Source organism: Lepidochelys olivacea (genome assembly GCF_965140295.1).
Source record: "Lepidochelys olivacea isolate rLepOli2 genome assembly, chromosome: 2".
NCBI classification, from domain to species: domain Eukaryota; kingdom Metazoa; phylum Chordata; order Testudines; family Cheloniidae; genus Lepidochelys; species Lepidochelys olivacea.
The window spans coordinates 45,049,012-45,061,518 of NC_140412.1; the positions used below are offsets into that span (position 1 = coordinate 45,049,012).

Sequence of the window (12,507 nt, forward strand, 5' to 3'; positions counted from 1 at the left end):
TAACACAGATGATGCCTCAATCAAGATGACTCCCCCTTTTTTGTGTGCAAATTACGGCTTCCATCTCAGTTTTCCCCATATAGTACCCATAGTCCCCACAGCCTGAGACCTGGTTCACTAAATCCATCAGACACAGAAAGAATTGAAACAAAACCTAGATACATGCAAGACAACATACAAACATCATTCTGCCCATCATCAGCAGAAGGGTCCTACATTTGCAGTAATACAAAAGATAAGGCTGTTGGCAAAACACCTCAAGACAGGCAGACCCATACAGAAACTAGACCACCAGTACTGGGACCCTACCAGATCTGCAGGCAAATCAATCCTGTAATCTTTGAACTTCAACTTCCCAGTTACCTCAAGGTGCACCCTGTATACCATGACTCCTTTCTTAAACCTTTCTCCAACAATCCCTTTCCTGAATAAAAGCAACCCCCCCCTCCATCAGTGCAAGTCCAAAGCCAAGAAGAGTACCTGGTCCATGAGATCCTAGACTCCCAGATACAAAGAGGAAAGATATGGTACCTTGTTGACTGGGAAGGATATGGGCTGGAAGGGTGGCCCTGGGAACCAACCCATTCTGTGCACATTCCTGAAAAATTCAGGGCCTTCCACAGGGCACATCTGTATAAATCCAGTCTTTTGATGCCTTGAGGTCATCCCCAGGGAAGGGAGTGATGCCAGGATTGTGGTATTGCACCCAAACCTGCCAGGTTCTTAAGCAGCATCCTTAGCTTCTGTACCACAGCAATGCACTAAATAGACACCCCTGACCAACACCCTTAGTACTAAAGGCCTACGAGCCCTGAGCTGCCATGCCCCAAACCCCTGATTGGATGGACAGGCAGCACTCTCATTGGGTACCTGGACTGTATAAAGGCCCCACCAGGAAGAAGTTGTCTGAGCAATAGACCAGTGCCTTCTGGTTGCTCACCAGACCACCTTGCCGCTTTACCTGACCCTGCGTTGCTGCCTTGTCCAACCTCCCGTGCCCAACCCACTGATCCAGCTCCTTGGATTGGATCTTCCAGTACTGATCCCTGTGAGAACTTGACTTTTGTCCTCGACTGCCTCTGAAACAGACTGACCTGCTGGCTACCCAACCACCTGCACCCATTTGGCTACTGCTGTGGTCTGCCCCCTAGCCATCCTTGGCCACTGTACATTACAAAATTTTACATGAGCTATGTGATAAATCAGTCTAGGCTTAATTTTGAACCTTAGAAAAAACTTTTTGTTGCTCTCCCAAGTTTTAGACCGGTAATGAATTCACTCATTCTTGGTATAATGTATGATTTCCTTGCAAACATTTTGTATTGCTTCTTCTAGATTTACTGTTCTGTAGTCTGAAATAGACAGTTACATTGAACTCTGTTTTAAGATGGACTGTCTGTTGGTGCAGTGCTTAATTACCGTCTTTTGGTAATAATAATAAAAAGTGATGGAAACATGATTTATCTTACAAGCAGTTTCCAAGTTGTTGCCAAATGTCTGCTCAAAGTACCCTGCATTAAGACAGCCACACTAGTGAATATGTTCTCAACATCTTTGCGATGTGGCAAGCAGGAATAATGTAATATTCTTCTGCCAGATGCATTACATTGTTAAGCACTTAATCTCAAGGACCTTTTTGAAGTTCAGATAGTCCTACTTTATTCATCATCTAGTGTTTAGATAAAAGTAACAAATGATCGAGCTGGAAGTCTTTCAGAAACAAAATTCCTTTTTTCCCCATACATAAACAGAGTTGCAGCCCTTGCATTTTTCACCATCTGGCCTGCAGTGTGAAATGACATTAGTAGCATGTCAGGTTTATTCCCTTTTCAAAAAAAAAAAAGAAAAAGACAGAAAAAAACATAATCCTAATCTATAGTATGAAGAGTATTAAAATGAAACATCTGCCTCACTGAAATGAGTGGATGAACTCTGCAGTGTACAAGCTGCTGGAGTTTGTTAAATATATGTTTATATTGCTGACTGTTGTAAATTTTCCGGATGGTGACAAGATGTCTCCAAACTAAAATATCTTATTCAAATGTTTTTAAATACATTTTTTTAACTTGTCAACTCTGTTTTTTCAAATGTACATTTTCTTTTTAAAAACAGACCAGAACAATGCAGTGTTCCTGGGATCACAGTCAGATTGACACAATAATATCAGAACTCATGTTGCATAATAAAAATTGTAAAGAACAGTTTGATGTCAAGAGACACTCATAACTAACTTTACAAGTCTGTTTTCTAAAATCAGAAGAGTGGTCAGAGAATTCTGTTTGTAGGGTAGCTGTGTAACTCCATCCAGAGTAAAGACAAAATATGACCAGTTTCAAATGCACCCTAAAAGGGTTGCTTTTACTCTGGCACCTGCTACAGAGTTGATCACAAACTCCACTAACTCTGTCCCACACATCTTCTAAAGATCAAAGACAGTAAATTCCTCAAAAGCTTTCTAAAAACAAATAATCACTTGAGAAAAGAAATTGTATAGTCTAACCAATGAACCTTATCCCCACTATAAAAGGTTGTTGTGCACTTCTTCAGTTTCCAGTTCTAGTATAAACACCCCCTTTTCACCATCAATTTGACAGTGCCAGGCACCAAATAGGATTCTTTTTTCTGTGACTAGTAAAACATCCAGAAACATTCAGAGCTCTGAAAGGGTGGCAGATTCCATTGCCTCTTTTTTTTAGAAGATAACCATTTCCTAGGGTGAAACATTGAACGCAAGATGATGCTGGTCACTACTGATGTGGGGAAAGCCTTAATATTTTATTAGATTTATTTTAACTTCTTGACTAATTATGTGACGTGATAGAACTGTTCCCCCAAAATACTGGGAGGCTGTTAACAAAGAATATGGTGGGGATAGTCATTTCATTAGCTATCCCCACCATTAAAGGGCCCAGCCTGACTTTTAGGAGATATTTAAGCTCTAAACTCAGGGAGGATAACATATTTCAGTACCACCTCCTTAATGTCTTTGACCAAGTGAAACTATGGGAGGAACTATACAGGTCTTAATTACCATACCTAGCTTTGTCATAAGCAGCTTAGTATAACTGCATATGTGTTGGCTCTGAAGTTTCCCAAAAAGATCGAAGCAAAAGAAGTAATGAATACAACTCTGCCATTGACTGGCTATGTTACCTTGAGCAAGTCACTTTGCTTCTCTGTGGCTTGGTCTCCCTATCTATAAAATGGGCATAATAATACTTACATTTATAAAGGGCTTGAAATTTACAGATGAAAAGTGCTGGCAGCCATCTTAAGACTGAGCTGCTGGCTTCTTTGGTAGAAATGTCCAATATATGTGTTAAATGGCTGAGTTATAGTAAGTCTACCAGGGTGATGAGACAGGAGCACAACCTAAGTTAATGTCAGATCTCCTGTGAGGCGAGGTGAGTGTGAGTAAACAGAAAGAAGCTTGTTTTATAAGCCAGGAACAAAGAAAGGAATGAGTGTGCTATCAGACAACTATCCACAATGGGTGGTGAGACTCTCAGCTCTTGGGACACAACTCATGCTATACTTTCTACCAAAGAATGCTATGAAGTTTTATTAGACCATCATATTTTTCTGTAACACAACTTTCAGATAGCATGAACTGATCTACTAGATTGTTCTGAATATTGCCCTTTTCTTCATATTGTCATGTTTCCTGTCTGGTGTAATTTTGGCCTTGTAAATAGCGTTGTTCTTGTTATTATTTATTATTTGATTTGCATAGTGATAGCACTTAGGAGCCCACACACAAATATCATCAATATAAGCCTCATTCGGTGCACCATATTTAAGGAAGCAACTTTCCAAAGACTTTATGTCACTAGAGGATTCTCCTACTTCAGGATAGTCTCCAGCCACCACTTCAGGGCCAGATTTCTTGGTGCTTTGTTCTTCCTCTATGGCTGGAACAGGAGCTGAAGATCTGGCCCTCATGTCACTGCAATTCAGTCTTCGGTGTCCCAGAGGTTCAGGCTATGGCATATGAAGGAGTCCATAAAGGAGATGATAATGAGACATCTGGGGAAAGACTCCATGAGAAAATATGAAAATATTAAGGTGTTTAACAGTAATAAATTACCTTTATAAAGCACCGTTTATCTGAAAGAATGCCATTGTGCTTTGCAAACTTTATATATATATATATAGTTCCGGCATCATTTCACTTACTGGAACATGAAAATTATGACAGCCAGGGCACAACAACACTGTATTGTTGATTAGAACCGGAAAGAAAGAGTGTATCCAGTTGAAACTGCAGGGGGAATTTAGGTAGGCAGACAGGGCTAGGGCCATGTGCCTAAGCCCAACATAAATAATGCTCAAGTCTCTTTGTGGATCTAGCCCAAAGTCATTAACCAAACTGGAATCTGAAGTTACTGGGGATAGGTACCCTATCAAAGTGCAGACATCAATACCTCCATTTAGCATTTTGCTTGAAAAAGGGCACCTCCAGCAGTTCTAATGAGTATTGGTTAAGTATTAACTGAAATAAAGATGTGATATTTTCTACAGTACCTTGCTTTTCCTTGGTGGTCAGATCTCTGAGGATCAACTCTGTTCAACTTGTGAAATCTGATGAGATTACAGCCCTGGATAATATGGTTCCAAGCTAATACAGAAATGAGCCCTCCGGGTGATGTTTCTTTTCCTCTTTCATTTCACTGTCTTTTCTCTCTTATCTAAACCGGTTGCATAATTGACCCTTTATTAGGAAAAGAGCTGCTATCAGAAACACTTGTACACCAAATATGCTAGTTTCCCCCTGTTTCTCAATTAGCAGTGTGCTAATTTAGACCTGGGTTCAGGTGGACTGAAAATGATTGAGCGAGATTTTCCACTTCAAAAATGTAAAAGGTTTAAGTGTATGTGGATTTCTCATTCACTTAGTAAATCCATCCCTGTTGAAACCACAAAGCTTATACAATTGAATACAGCAGAGAATGTTGGCATGCCTGATGATAGGAGCATGTCTCTTAAATCTAGCAACAAATAATCAAAATATGTTTAAAACTTTAAATACAATTTAGATTAGAAAAAGCAGACAAATACCTGCAAAGACTTTTATCTTCTAATTGCTTCATGCAGTCCTACACACAGCACAACTCTATTTAACATATAGGTATACCTTTTATGTACTTAGCTCTCCTAAACAAGGATCTGACTCAAGGGCCAACATGTTTCAGAGCGCCTAAAAAAACTTACAGCCTTATGGGCTAGTACTTTGTTTGTGAGCTAAAATCCAATTAATTTAATGAGTTACTTGTGTATATACATTGTGGAGAAAGCTGACCATGTCATCTGTTAAACAGGACTAAGGAAAGGGCATTTATTTTACTGTGATTACTCAGGGACAAATCCACCGAAAAACCTGGCCACAGATCAAATGATGTTTTTCCACTAGGTGAGCTGGAACAGGATTTGAGGAACCCACACATTATACTGTGCACAGAGTTTAATTTCATGCAGTCTCTTTGCACAGAGCTATAGAGATGAGTTATGGGCCAGGCCAGTGAATAGGCAGGTTATTTATTATTATGCAGAACCAATAACTGCATGACTCCAGGTGAGGGGAAGTATAGCCCAAGAGGAGGGTACTGGATCCTCCACTGAAGTCAGTGGTGTTACACCGGGAAAAAGTTTAGTCCATTAAATTATTCTGCTAGACACATGAATTTGCAGCAACGGTGGAAGGAGAAGTCTCATTTCTTTTCCCCCCACCTTCAGCATGCTCGAGTCTTGTCTATTTTAGTGTCAGTGAAGTTAAATTGGATATGAAATTGGTCCCATGTATTGAATACATGGGGCCCTGTGCCATTAAAACAGAGAACAAGATGAGTAAGATGATAACACTAGAACAGTGTAAACTCTTCTTCTGTAGGCACAAGCATTACCATTTTAACTTACTCTTTTTATTTATGAAGGAGTATTTAATTTTTACAGCTGTATTTTATATATGGACAACCATCTTTTTATACAGCTTGAATTAATCCATTCACATATTAACTTCAACATTGTTCTTTGCAAATGAGAGTCAGGCAATCTTCATATATGAAAAATAGGTGAAGGAATAAAAAGGTAGATTTCTCCGCCTAATTTTTATTTCTTCCCTATTAATAGTATTTATTTGGGGGAAGGTGTAGGACGGGTATTTTAAAAACCCAGACTACATACATTAATTTAAAATATGTTAGCTTTCTACTGTATGTCACGAGTGTAAATCTGGTGATAGGAGAGCTCTTCAAAATGTAAATATTTGCAAAGTATTTGAAAATCACTGGAGTACTAGCTTCATGTAAATCATAGGGATTTTGAATGAGTTAGAATTTCATACCAATGGATACATGAAAAATATAACATGACATTTATGATGTAATAAAAAGTGGATAGTTGACTTGAGGCTAAATATTTTGGCAAATATTTCAGCCTGTGTAAAAATATGCCAAAAGTAGAATAACATACTGCCCTACAGCATATACTGTTGTGTTAAGGAAAATACCTAATTTGCCAAACTTCCTTTGCCAGCTGTAATAGCCTTCACCTCGATTATAACAGGATAAAATCCTGGGAGTTATCACACTGAGTGCTTAATACTTCCTCAGAAGCCTCCCCAGATCATTTCAAATGTAAAATGTTTCATGATGGGCCAGGCTTTACTAAGGAGACGCTCACCAAGCTGCTTCTGCTTGATAGTTTATCTAAAAGATACATTATGAGAAAACTCTTCCTTGTACAGGAATTTTTTGTATTGTTTATATAGGTATCACAGAGAGATATGTTTGATACAAATTGTTTCAACTGGAAAGCGCTCTGCCAAAGAAAACAGATAGGCAGCTGTTTGCATTGCACATAAAAAAATTGTTAAATATGGCTGCACCTGTGTAAACACAAATTTATTTCCAAGAAGTACCCCTGCAGCTGCAAAAGCTTTCAGAGACTGCCAGGCAAGTTATTTTTATTAAACCATGTAACATACTAAATAGCTCTTTGGTTGGCTGTCATGCCTTAAAACATAATATAAAAAAATCATGTTCATTTTTAGGGTAGATATTTTTATTCTCCTTTTTCACAATGCGAACTGAGCAATGGCCTGCTTCCTACTTCATGTTGTGTTTTGTATAAGGGTTTAAAGCAGGGGATATAAAATCTATTTGCCATGCAAACAGTATATAATAACCATCAGAGCTTTTTATTTTATTTATACCTCAGCATGGGTCTGATCCAAAGCCCACTGAAGTCAAGGGAAAAACTGCCAGTGACTTCAGTAAATTTTGGATCAGACTCTAAACCAGTAACATCAGATGTTTTGATCTGGCACGGCAGCGTGCATTCTCTGCCATAGGTGCTGGAACTAGGGATGCTGGGAGTGCTTTCACACCTCCTGGCTTGAAGTGGATTCCATTATATCCAGGGTTTACAGTTTGGTTCAATGGCTCTCAGCACCCCAACTATAAAAATTGTTCCAGCCCCCCTGTTCTCTGCTTCATCTGCAAACTGGGCGTAAACTAACAAGTGAGTTAAAAGATCGGGAAATGCTGGGGCAGATCATAGTCTGTACAATGCACAAGCACAAGGGCGCACCCCCTTTTTCTCTTGTGATAGTGTGCCATACCACCACTTCCAGCATATGGGAGGAAGCAGGGTCTGCAGGGCCATTCCATCTCCTCCACTGTGAGGAAGGGGAGGATGCATGGAGTGGGTAGAGCCTTGACTCTGCCCCCTCAACAGATCTGGTGACATAGATATGCCCATGCTTCAGGGGGCATACACTGCAACATGAGGAGCCCAGAAACAGTACAACAACATGCCCCCCCCTTGCTATGAGGTAGATGGCTATCACAGGGGATTGTGAAGGCCACAAGCATAACTGGGTTCAAAAAAGAATTAGATAAGTTCATGGAAGATAGGTCCATCAATAGTTATTACCCAAGATGATCAGGGATGCAATCCCATGCTCTGGATGTCCCTAAGCCTCTGACTACCAGAAGCTGGGACTGGATGCCAGGGGATGGATCTCTTGATAATTGCCCTGTTCTGTTCATTCCCCCTGAAGCATCTGGCACTGGCTGCTGTTGGAAGACAGGGTACTGGGCTAGATGGACCATTGGTTTGACCCAGTATGGCCGATTTTATGTTCTTATTTAGCAATCTGTTATTATATTACTGAAAGTTATATTTCAGTCCATGTGGATTTTTCAGTCTTTCTTCATAAAACAGAATAGTATTAGTAAAATGTCTGGCTTTTATTTTTAAAGAAATGCCACTACGTCGAGTTCCTGACGGGGTGTACAAATAAGATCTAGCCAATACAACCCACTGAAAATGAAAGGGACTCTCTTTAGGAAAATGTATGTTGTTGTTTATTTTCATGAACTAATTATTAGCTAAACTAGGGTGGAAAAATTAGATTGAATGGGTCAAGTTCTGTGCTCATTTACATTGCAGCAACTGAAGGCAGAATTTGGCCCACTGAGGGGTATGTAGGTCTAGTCTGGGCATCAACAATTCAAAGGGATTTTACTCTAGTATTTCATTTAGAGTTTATTCAATTTATAATTCCAGGCAGCGAAAAAACAGAAAAACTCATTACAGAAACACACATTCACAGGTCAAAAGCTGGCAAGCTTTGTGCCTACAGTCTGATCACCTGTTGTAGTCATCCTAAAAACCCATGCAAAGATCCCTCCGCAGGTCCCTCAGAGAGGTTTTCCTGGGAGGCACCAAGTGATTAGGGAATGTGGTCCGAGGTTATGGATACATATTCTCTAAACTTGAAGTGATCTTATACACAGGATTTACCTGCCTGGGTATGTCTGTGGACTGGGGCTGTGTATGGAGCTGTCCACTAGAGTACAGGTGTATGTTGTGCAGTGTGTATATCTGCACCATTTTGCTGTAGTTCCAGAATTTGGCCCCAAATATGAATATCATTATTTAGCTCTATGCATATACATGCGATATATGTGCAATGCACATCTCTTCTTAATATGCTCACGTAACTCCCATTGACGTTTATGCTGGTTACACATGTGAATCATGTTCAAGGAGAACAGAAGCCCTAATATTCTGTAGGTTCTGTAAGTGTCTTCCTCTAGAAAGCTGAAATCAATAGCGCTTAGTGGTTCAATCAGTGTAAGGTGCAAAACTGTTCCAAAGGTTAGGGCTCCTGGTTGTAATGATAACAATGCTGATGAGTCCGTCTGAGCTCAGTTTTCTTTTTGTGAAGATTCACAATAAGGGGCGATAGGTCCACTGAAAGCTGAGATCCATGAATTACAAGTACTTTGTTAGCTCATGCACCATATTTGAACTCAAATATGATCTGGCCACTTGTGGCTTACTTTTATGAATATTTGTAGCAATTAATATACTATTACAAAAATGCATAATGCATCCATCACTCAAGTATCCGGGTGCACTGCACATGTGTTTAGATCATGTATAAGAGAACCATTTCCCACTAACAGAGTATTTCATACTGTAATCCCCTTAGCATCATCAGACTAGTTTCCTTGTGAAGATCTGAGAAAGCAAAACTAATTGATGGGCTGGATAACAGAGAGATACCACAACTGCATTTAATGGAATACCTAAACATCAGGTCAGGTTCCTATGCACTTTAACAGGAATGTGATCTGAATCAGCAGAAATATTCAGTGTGAATACACTTGAAATACTGAGAGAAAAGCAATTGAGAAAAAGCAATCTTTCCAGTTTGCATTCTGGCACAGTGCTGACATGATCATTCAGCATGATCACAGGTCTAAAACTCTGGGGATTGGGGGGGTGTGGTTAGGGGGAAAAAATGAAAATTAGATAGATTAGAGAGAGAGAGAGAGCAGATCAAATGTGGCAAAAACAGGGTTCACAAACATTAATTTCAGAGTAGCAGCCGTGTTAGTCTGTATTCGCAAAAAGAAAAGGAGGACTTGTGGCACCTTAGAGACTAACCAATTTATTAGAGCATAAGCTTTCGTGAGCTACAGCTCACTTCCTCAGATGCATATCGTGGAAACTGCAGCAGGCTTTATATATACACAGAGAATATGAAACAATACCTATTCCCACCCCACTGTCCTGCTGGTAATAGCTTATCTAAAGTGATTTCCAGCACAAATCCAGGTTTTCTCACCCTCCACCCCCCCACACAAATTCACTCTCCTGCTGGTGATAGCCCATCCAAAGTGACAACTCTTTACACAATGTGCATGACAATCAAGCTGGGCTATTTCCTGCATAAATCCAGGTTCTCACATCCCCCCACCCCCATACACACACAAACTCACTCTCCTGCTGGTAATAGCTCATCCAAACTGACCACTCTTCAAGTTAAAATCCAAGTTAAACCAGAACATCTGGGGGGGGGGGGTAGGAAAAAACAAGAGGAAACAGGCTACCTTGCATAATGACTTAGCCACTCCAAGTCTCTATTTAAGCCTAAATTAATAGTATCCAATTTGCAAATGAATTCCAATTCAGCAGTTTCTCGCTGGAGTCTGGATTTGAAGTTTTTTTGTTTTAAGATAGCGACCTTCATGTCTGTGATCGCGTGACCAGAGAGATTGAAGTGTTCTCCGACTGGTTTATGAATGTTACAATTCTTGACATCTGATTTGTGTCCATTTATTCTTTTACGTAGAGACTGTCCAGTTTGACCAATGTACATGGCAGAGGGGCATTGCTGGCACATGATGGCATATATCACATTGGTGGATGTGCAGGTGAACGAGCCTCTGATAGTGTGGCTGATGTTATTAGGCCCTGTGATGGTGTCCCCTGAATAGATATGTGGGCACAGTTGGCAACGGGCTTTGTTGCAAGGATAAGTTCCTGGGTTAGTGGTTCTGTTGTGTGGTATGTGGTTGTTGGTGAGTATTTGCTTCAGGTTGCGGGGCTGTCTGTAGGCAAGGACTGGCCTGTCTCCCAAGATTTGTGAGAGTGTTGGGTCATCCTTTAGGATAGGTTGTAGATCCTTAATAATGCGTTGGAGGGGTTTTAGTTGGGGGCTGAAGGTGACGGCTAGTGGCGTTCTGTTATTTTCTTTGTTAGGCCTGTCCTGTAGTAGGTAACTTCTGGGAACTCTTCTGGCTCTATCAATCTGTTTCTTTACTTCTGCAGGTGGGTATTGTAGTTGTAAGAAAGCTTGACAGAGATCTTGTAGGTGTTTGTCTCTGTCTGAGGGGTTGGAGCAAATGCGGTTGTATCGCAGAGCTTGGCTGTAGACGATGGATCGTGTGGTGTGGTCAGGGTGAAAGCTGGAGGCATGCAGGTAGGAATAGCGGTCAGTAGGTTTCCGGTATAGGGTGGTGTTTATGTGACCATTGTTTATTAGCACTGTAGTGTCCAGGAAGTGGATCTCTTGTGTGGACTGGACCAGGCTGAGGTTGGTGGTGGGATGGAAATTGTTGAAATCATGGTGGAATTCCTCAAGGGCTTCTTTTCCATGGGTCCAGATGATGAAGATGTCATCAATATAGCGCAAGTAGAGTAGGGGCTGTAGGGGACGAGAGCTGAGGAAGCGTTGTTCTAAATCAGCCATAAAAATGTTGGCATACTGTGGGGCCATGCGGGTACCCATAGCAGTGCCGCTGATCTGAAGGTATACATTGTCCCCAAATGTGAAGTAGTTATGGGTAAGGACAAAGTCACAAAGTTCAGCCACCAGGTTAGCCGTGACATTATCGGGGATAGTGTTCTTGACGGCTTGTAGTCCATCTTTGTGTGGAATGTTGGTGTAGAGAGCTTCTACATCCATAGTGGCCAGGATGGTGTTATCAGGAAGATCACCGATGGATTGTAGTTTCCTCAGGAAGTCAGTGGTGTCTCGAAGGTAGCTGGGAGTGCTGGTAGCGTAGGGCCTGAGGAGGGAGTCTACATAGCCAGACAATCCTGCTGTCAGGGTGCCAATGCCTGAGATGATGGGGCGCCCAGGATTTCCAGGTTTATGGATCTTGGGTAGTAGATAGAATATCCCAGGTCGGGGTTCCAGGGGTGTGTCTGTGCGGATTTGATCTTGTGCTTTTTCAGGAAGTTCCTTGTCATGCACATTGTGTAAAGAGTTGTCACTTTGGATGGGCTATCACCAGCAGGAGAGTGAATTTGTGTGGGGGGGTGGAGGGTGAGAAAACCTGGATTTGTGCTGGAAATCACTTTAGATAAGCTATTACCAGCAGGACAGTGGGGTGGGAATAGGTATTGTTTCATATTCTCTGTGTATATATAAAGCCTGCTGCAGTTTCCACGATATGCATCTGAGGAAGTGAGCTGTAGCTCACGAAAGCTTATGCTCTAATAAATTGGTTAGTCTCTAAGGTGCCACAAGTCCTCCTTTTCTTTTTGCGGAAACATTAATTTGAATTCCAAGCAGCTGTTTGTTTAGAACATGACAGGGCTTCTTTCTGTTACTCACAAACATTCCTGTGAACCGTTTGTATGGACGCTTGGAAAATGGTTCTTTGTACAAATGTCCATAATCACAAGTAGGAACATGGGAATCGCCAG

The 12,507-nt window shown here is 41.0% G+C and overlaps 1 protein-coding gene across 1 annotated transcript in view; it reads right to left on the reverse strand.

Moving 5' to 3' along the window:
- The window catches only part of PDP1 (pyruvate dehydrogenase phosphatase catalytic subunit 1), a 669,997-nt gene extending 657,735 nt beyond the window's left edge, over nucleotides 1-12,262 (reverse strand). The window contains exon 1 of the mRNA XM_084620266.1: nucleotides 12,174-12,262. The gene's annotated coding sequence lies outside the window, so the exon portion shown is untranslated. The remainder of the gene's footprint in view (nucleotides 1-12,173) is intronic.
- Nucleotides 12,263-12,507: the final 245 nt, after the last annotated feature.